General features: G+C 47.9%; 1 non-coding gene across 1 annotated transcript; it reads right to left on the bottom strand.

Moving 5' to 3' along the window:
* Window positions 1-1,591: 1,591 nt before the first annotated feature.
* Window positions 1,592-1,663, bottom strand: TRNAP-AGG. Its single transcript has one exon. It is a non-coding gene; the product is annotated as a tRNA-Pro (tRNA).
* Between the last annotated feature and the right edge of the window lie 5,203 nt (window positions 1,664-6,866).

Raw genomic sequence — 6,866 nt, 5'->3', positions numbered from 1 at the left:
TTGCTGAACAAATTTTCTTTGTTCCATTGTATCTTCTTTGCTCCTTTGTCAAAAATTAGGTGTCCATAAACTTGTGGGTTTATATCTGGGTTTTCTATTCGAATCCACTGGTCTGTATGTCTACTCTTATTCCAGATTTACATTTATTTTTTCTGTTGATGACCCAGCATCATGCAGGTAACACAAATCCAGAAGGAATACAAGCAGGGTTGTATTAGTCATGGTATACTTATATTTCTCTCCCTTTTCTCTACTTCCTGTATCTATTTCTTTGAACTGGCCTGTGTTTTTTTGGCCTTTCCATGAAGAAGGGAGCTCTTTGGTATTCTAAGTTTTATTGGGGGGGGGGGAAGGGCAGACAGACAGGTCAGCATTCAGTCCCAGCTTCTTTTCTCTGGTTCTTGAAATCCACCTGGGCCCCTGTGACAGGCATCTTTTTTCTTTGGTCCTGTCTTCTTCCTTGTTTATTTCTGATATCTGGGAATTTGCTTTTTAGAAAAATATTTTGTGGGCCTCCCTGGTGGCGCAAGGGATTAAGTCTCAGCACTATCAAGTTTTCACCAGCCACAACCATGCCACAGCCACTGCAGTGAGTTCAATCCTCATCAGGGGAACTGACCCACATGGCACAGCAGACCTCTCCTGACCAGCCCACTGCTCCCCTCAGCAGTGTAGTTCAGTCAATCTGCCTGTTCTGCCCCCCACTCTGTCTCTGTTGGAATCCTCTCACCTTTCTGTACCTCTGGCCTACACCCCAGTTCTTATATGCATAAATAAATATAAACTTTAAAATAAAAATATATTTTGTGATCGTCCGTATTTTTTTCCTTTTGTTTACAACACTATCAGTTTCAGGTATACAGTTCCTCACTTGAGCAACTATCCTATTGTGACTTTTAAGTTCGATTTTATGGAGTATTTCTGTCTGTGGTCTCAGAGATATGGGTTGGGTAAAAGCAGAGTTACATTATTAGTTCAGTCTGTCCTTTTGCCAGAAGTTTCCTCTAGCTCCCTCTTTATTTTTAGTATAGTTCCTAACAACCCCTCTCTGTGACCTGCATTCTGATTTGCAAGGACTTTCACTTGCAATTTCTGGTTTAATCCTCCCAACAACTGTAAGAAATAAGTATTTGTTTCAATTTTACCAAGAGGAAAACCTGAAACAGAACTATAAATTTATAAAATTTATTATAAATTTTATAAATTTAATTATAGCTCTTGGACCTTTGAGTCCATTGCATTTCGTAACTTGGTTTTTACAAGGAGAGTTCTCATGTCTTCCTCACCAGCTCAGGCCCACCCATCAATTTTCCTGAGGCTTTCCGACAGGCCTAAGAAAATGCAACTCTTAAGCTTTGACCTTCTCAGTTCAGCTCCTGAAGCTATTCCTGTCCACTTCCGCACAGCTTGGCCTCGCAGCGAAAATGGCGCATTTCCAAGCCTTGGGAGACTGACATGTTCTCGGGGTCCCGTATTCGCCCACCAGTAGACCTTCTGTTGGCTCTACTCGAGGAAGGGCAGGCATTTTATAGAGGTGTGGTGGAGAAAGCGCACAGGAGGAGAGAGGGGAAAACCCAAAAGAATATAAAGTGGGCTCGTCTGGGATTTGAACCCGGGACCTCTCGCACCCTAAGCGAGAATCATACCCCTAGACCAACGAGCCGCTGACAGCCACCTCTGCCCAGCTGTGTACTACTCACCACATCAGCACCAGTGAAGTTTGTGGTTCGGCGGCCTCTCTCCTCCTTCCAGGCTGGCTCCTCGCCCGGGCCGACTGCGCTCCAGCAGACCTCACCCCCTCGCTCCTGCGGCGCACTGCAGCGGCTCACCTGTCATGGCTGCAGGCTGGGCCCCTTCCCCACTGTGACCTGTCATTTCCCCCCAGGGCTGCCAAGGGAGTTGGTGGGGCGCTGCTGGAGAACCACATAAGAGTCAGGCTCCAGCAGCCTCCCCTTTCCTGGGAACCGTAGGGCTGAGACCTTCTGTCTGGAAACGCTGGCATCTACTGAAGAACCACCCTTCTTTACTGCCTCATGATCACACCACCAGAAGAACACCCTCCAAACCCATCATCAAACCCTCCTGGGTGAGGACCTAGAGAGCTGTCGCAGCTTACCTGTCAGAGGAGACACTCAGTTTCATCTACACTAGGGGAAGGAGCACCTGTCTCGCCTGCCTTACAGGGTCATTTGAGGATCAGGTGCCATGTGTGGGTGAAGCACTTTGTAAACTGTAGTGCTGTAGGAAGAAAAGGGGTGTTACGGTAACATGAGGGTCATGGGGACAGGCCATGTGGCCTGTGCTTCACAGACCTATCACCCCAGAGCAACCTGTGAGTTAGATGTCATCTCTGGGAGGAGAGACTTGACTAAATTCACCTTATGAGGCACATTATCCGAGTCCAAAGCCTGTCTTAAAGGCAGCGCACACATTGCTGGCCAGGTTTCCAGTAAACAGGAATGCAAATACTTCCTTCCCCAGGAAGGCTTCTGGGAGAAACTGCTAGCAGGCAAAGACTGGACTGAGTTGGGGATGAGGGGACCCTTTTTCCTTGGAGTTTCCCAATGAGAGCCTCGAAGGTCTCTGCCTCAAAAACGAGGGCCTTGGGCCCTCCCTGGTGGCTAACAGGTTAAGTACAGCACTGTGAAGCAATCTGCAGCACAAATTCAATCCCCTACCAGGGAGCTGGCCCACATGATGTGGAAGACCTATCCTGGCCCACTCCCCCTTCCCCTTCCCCCCTCCCCCCATAACCACACACACACACCCTGTTCCTTCCCCTCCCACTGCTCCCCTCAGCAGTGTATTTCTTTCTTTCTTTCTTTTTTAAAGATTTATTTATTCATACAGAACTGGGAACTGGGGTACAGACCAGAGATGCGAAGGATGAGAGAATTCACCAGGGACAGAGTGAGAAGCAGAACAGGCAGATCTACGCAGTATACTGCTTCCCTACACTGCTGAGGGGGGCAGTGGGTGGGTCAGCGGCCGGTCAGGAGATGTCTGCCGCTCTATGTAGTCACCTCCAGGGCAGGTGGGAATGGGCAGGTGGGTATCGAACTCATGCGGAAGTGGCTTAATCTTCTTAGTGCTGTGCTTTAACCCTCTGCGCCACCAGGGAGGGCCTCAGCAGTATATTTCATTAGCTCTGCCTGTTCTGTTCCTAACTCTGTCTCTGAAGAATCTCTCACCACTGCCCCCTTAGGCATCCTGCACCTCTGACCTGTGCCCCAGTACTTTATGCATAAATAAGTCTTTAAAAAAAAAAAAAACTTCCTGCCCAGAGACCCTTGCTCCCTTCCAGGGGTCACCCTCAGTGAATCTGAGAGCGAAGCTGGGAGTGCCGGAGGGTGGGAACCTGTCAGACCACCTTTGGGTCCAGCTTTGTGCCGACCTTGGCAGGCATCCCCCTACAGTTGTGTGCTGCATCTTCTCTGTGTATTTTATCAAATTAATCCCCGCAGCTACCATTGCAGACATCACTTAGCAAATATCTGTAGAAGGGATGAGATTGAATGTTCAAAAATCAAAAGTACCATGCTCAAACATCAAGAGTATATGTTCAAAAATCACTAGTGGCCCTAGATCATCAGCTAAATCCTCATCACTGGGTTCTAGGTAGAAATCACAAGTCTGAAGCACATCCGGTCCTTTGAAACAGTCTTCCTGATTAACCAGGCCCATGCTTGGCTGGGCAGGATGAAGGGCCCTTGCTTTGGAGAATGGGCTGACCTACATTCCTTTGTATCCAGGGGGTAAGGTTTCATTATGCTCGTCTAGAGTGTCTAGACCAGATAACTGGCTCTGCTAACTAATTATGAACAGAGAGAAGGGCAGCAGCTTACCCACTCTAAAACCAGGGAGACTTCTTTGAGTAGCTGTCCCCCAACTTTAAACGGCCTTATAAATAAAAGCACACTAGACTCATCAACCATTCTATGCCCTCAGCCACATTCCCTAAGTAGCTCCTCTTGGTGGGTGTGGCACAGAGTGGAGTGGCTTAAGCTAGGGTCCCAAGGGGAGCTTAGTTGAGAATGTCTCTGAGCTGAGATGGGGGTGGAGGCCAGCCAGTGCTTCTCTCCTGGGGTGCTGTTGGAATGTGAGGCAGGTCATCTGCTCTGGGTCGTCTGTCTGGAGCAGTGTCCTGCCCACCTCTGCCACTTTGACAGCCTTAAAACCCCCCCAGAGCCTTCCGAATGACTCCAAAATGGTGGGCAACCAGAGGCCAGAGCACCCTCAGTGGAAATCTGTTTTGCTTTCAAATGGTAACGATGGTGCCTGGACAGTGCATCTGTCTACATTAACAAGTGATGGAGAACTGCTTGAGCTTGAGGCTGTGCATCTGTCTACATTAACAAGTGATGGAGAACTGCTCCAATCATGGTCCTGCTTTTGTGAACTTCCTTTCTTTCAGACGCGAGGCTGGGGGTGTCACATCTTGAGATGACCATTCCCTTATCGTAGATCTCAGCCGGAGACACTTAGGGTCGGTACTGAACATCCAACATGACCCCAACACATGTCTCAAGCTCATTGTCACCTATGTATCAAAAACAGCAAAAATTGAGCTCTGGTTGCTTCTGGCGAGGGAACTGGATGGCTGCAAGAGAAACATTTTTCACCGTATAATCTTTTTTTTAAAGAATATTTATCTATACATACAGAACTGTTGCAGGGATGGTGAAGCAGAGTGGGGAGCAGATCAACCAGATGGATGAATCACACTACCGAGGGGAGCAGCAGCGGGTGGGCAAGACTGGAGAGGTCTGCTGCTCCGTATGGGTCGGCATGGGCCAGAATCGAACTCAAGCTGCAGTGGCTGGTGGTAGCTTGATAGCGCTGAGACTTTAACCCCTGTGCCACCAGGGAGGCCCAATTCTAGAAAATGTTTTTGACCCTCATTTAGGTGCCAGAAAAACTCCACATTTGAGAAAAAGGAACTCTCCTGCACTGCTGGTGGGAATGCAAACTAGTACAACCACTATGGAAAACTGTTTGGAGGTTCCTCAAACTGCTAAACATGGAGCTTCCCTACGACCCAGCAATCCCACTCCTAGGTATCTACCCAAAAGACACAAAAACACTGATTCAAAAAGATTCCTGCACCCCCATGTTTATTGCTGCTTTATTTACAATTGGAAAAACATGGAAGCAGCCCAAATGCCCAAAAGTAGATGACTGGATAAAAAAGATGTGGTACATATATACAATGGAATATTACTCAGCAGCCAAAAAAGAGAAACACATGTCTTTTGCAGCAACTTGGATGGAGCTGGAAAAGATCATGCTTATGAAATAAGCCAGAAAGAAAAGGAAAAATACCAGATGGTTTCACTCATAGCAGGAGTATAAAGGACCAGGGGAGAAGATAATAATAATAATAATAATAAACAACTATACACCAGAGACATTTTACAGGGGCGGAGTGGGGGATGGGATCAAAAACGGTAGGGGGCCAGGATGGGGGGATGGGACTATGGTGATGGCACACGGGTGATTTGGTTATGGGAAGCTCATAGGGATTGCAACTGAGATGGACAAAGGCACAAAATGATGTAAAAATAAACTATTATATTATTTAAAAAAACAAAAAACTCCACATTTGGCCTGAGTGTCCCTTGGGGATATCTGCCCCAACCTAGCAGCTTCCACTTTCCCTCCCTATGGTGATGGGTGGACTAAGGTGGGAAGGAGTCAGGACAGTACTGGAGAGGCCAGACATGTGCCAAGGCCTGGGCAGAGGCAGTAAGAGGGCTTGGGCTGTCTTTACCCACATGGGCTGGATTGTCAGCCAAGCTCAGGGGCTGCCCTTGCAGCCTTCTGTCAGAGCCATTCACAGAAGTGGGTAACTCAGGAGAACCCTGCGGATGGCTGAGGATGACTCACTCCACTCAGCCCAGGTAGCATGTGGCCACTCCTGCCCAAGGACACTCTTTAAACAGCACCTTTGGGTGCCTCCCTGGTGGCCTAGGGGCTAAGACTCAGACCTGCCACCCCAGGGGCTGAGTTCAATCCCAGCCAGGGGACCAACCACAGATGGCAGCACACCAGCCCCCTCCCACAGCTCCGAAGAATCTGGATTCTCTTACTTCTTTTGAGGAGTATTGATTGTCATTCTAACGGATTACTAGTTGATCACCTTGAACTTGAGACTTGGTTTTATCCTTTGCTGGTGTGAGTTAGCTTTGGCATTGTCCTTCGTCTAAGGGCAAACCTTTAGTCCTGGGAGATGGACTTTAGTCGTTGGAGATCGATTTTAGTCCTGGAGATTGATCTTTTAGAAGTTTTAAATGGAAAGCCCGAAGTGTTTACCCAGCGTCTCTAACTTTGTGGGAATCAAATTCAAGCTTTCTCTTTTGCAGTGGGGAGCCACCATGAGCTGCAGCGATTAGCTTTTGGTTGTTCCCTTGGAGTTCATCCATGGGAGTTTGGCAGTGAGCCTGGGATCTGGGGGGATTTTATATGCAGACCTCACGTCCTCCCTTTCTGTGTCTTTATCCTAAGAAACTCAGCTTCAATTTTTCACTTGGTCTGAATTCCCGGACTTCGTCTTTTGACCCTTCAAGTTAATAAAACTTTGTATTTTCTGCTTGAGTTCCAGCTCCCCCTTGCCATTTCCTGGGGAGTGGACTCAGAAAAAAATCCAGTTAAATGTAAATGGTTCCTTTCATTTATGGGGCTGGGCCTTTCAGTTTCTGTGTGCTTTTGAATCGTTAGGTGCTTTCAAATAGCTGTTTTTTAATATTTATTTGTGCATACAGAACTGGGGTGCAGCCAGAGGTGCAGGGGTGGTGAGAGGATTCACCAAAGACAGAGTGGGGAGCAGAACAGGCAGATCGACGAAGTACACTGCTGAGGGGAGCAGC

The sequence above is a fragment of the Condylura cristata genome, unplaced genomic scaffold (genome assembly GCF_000260355.1).
Source record: "Condylura cristata isolate star-nosed mole 26May11 unplaced genomic scaffold, ConCri1.0 scaffold00005, whole genome shotgun sequence".
NCBI classification, from domain to species: Eukaryota; Metazoa; Chordata; class Mammalia; order Eulipotyphla; family Talpidae; genus Condylura; species Condylura cristata.
This window is presented reverse-complemented; position numbering and strand designations above follow the sequence as displayed.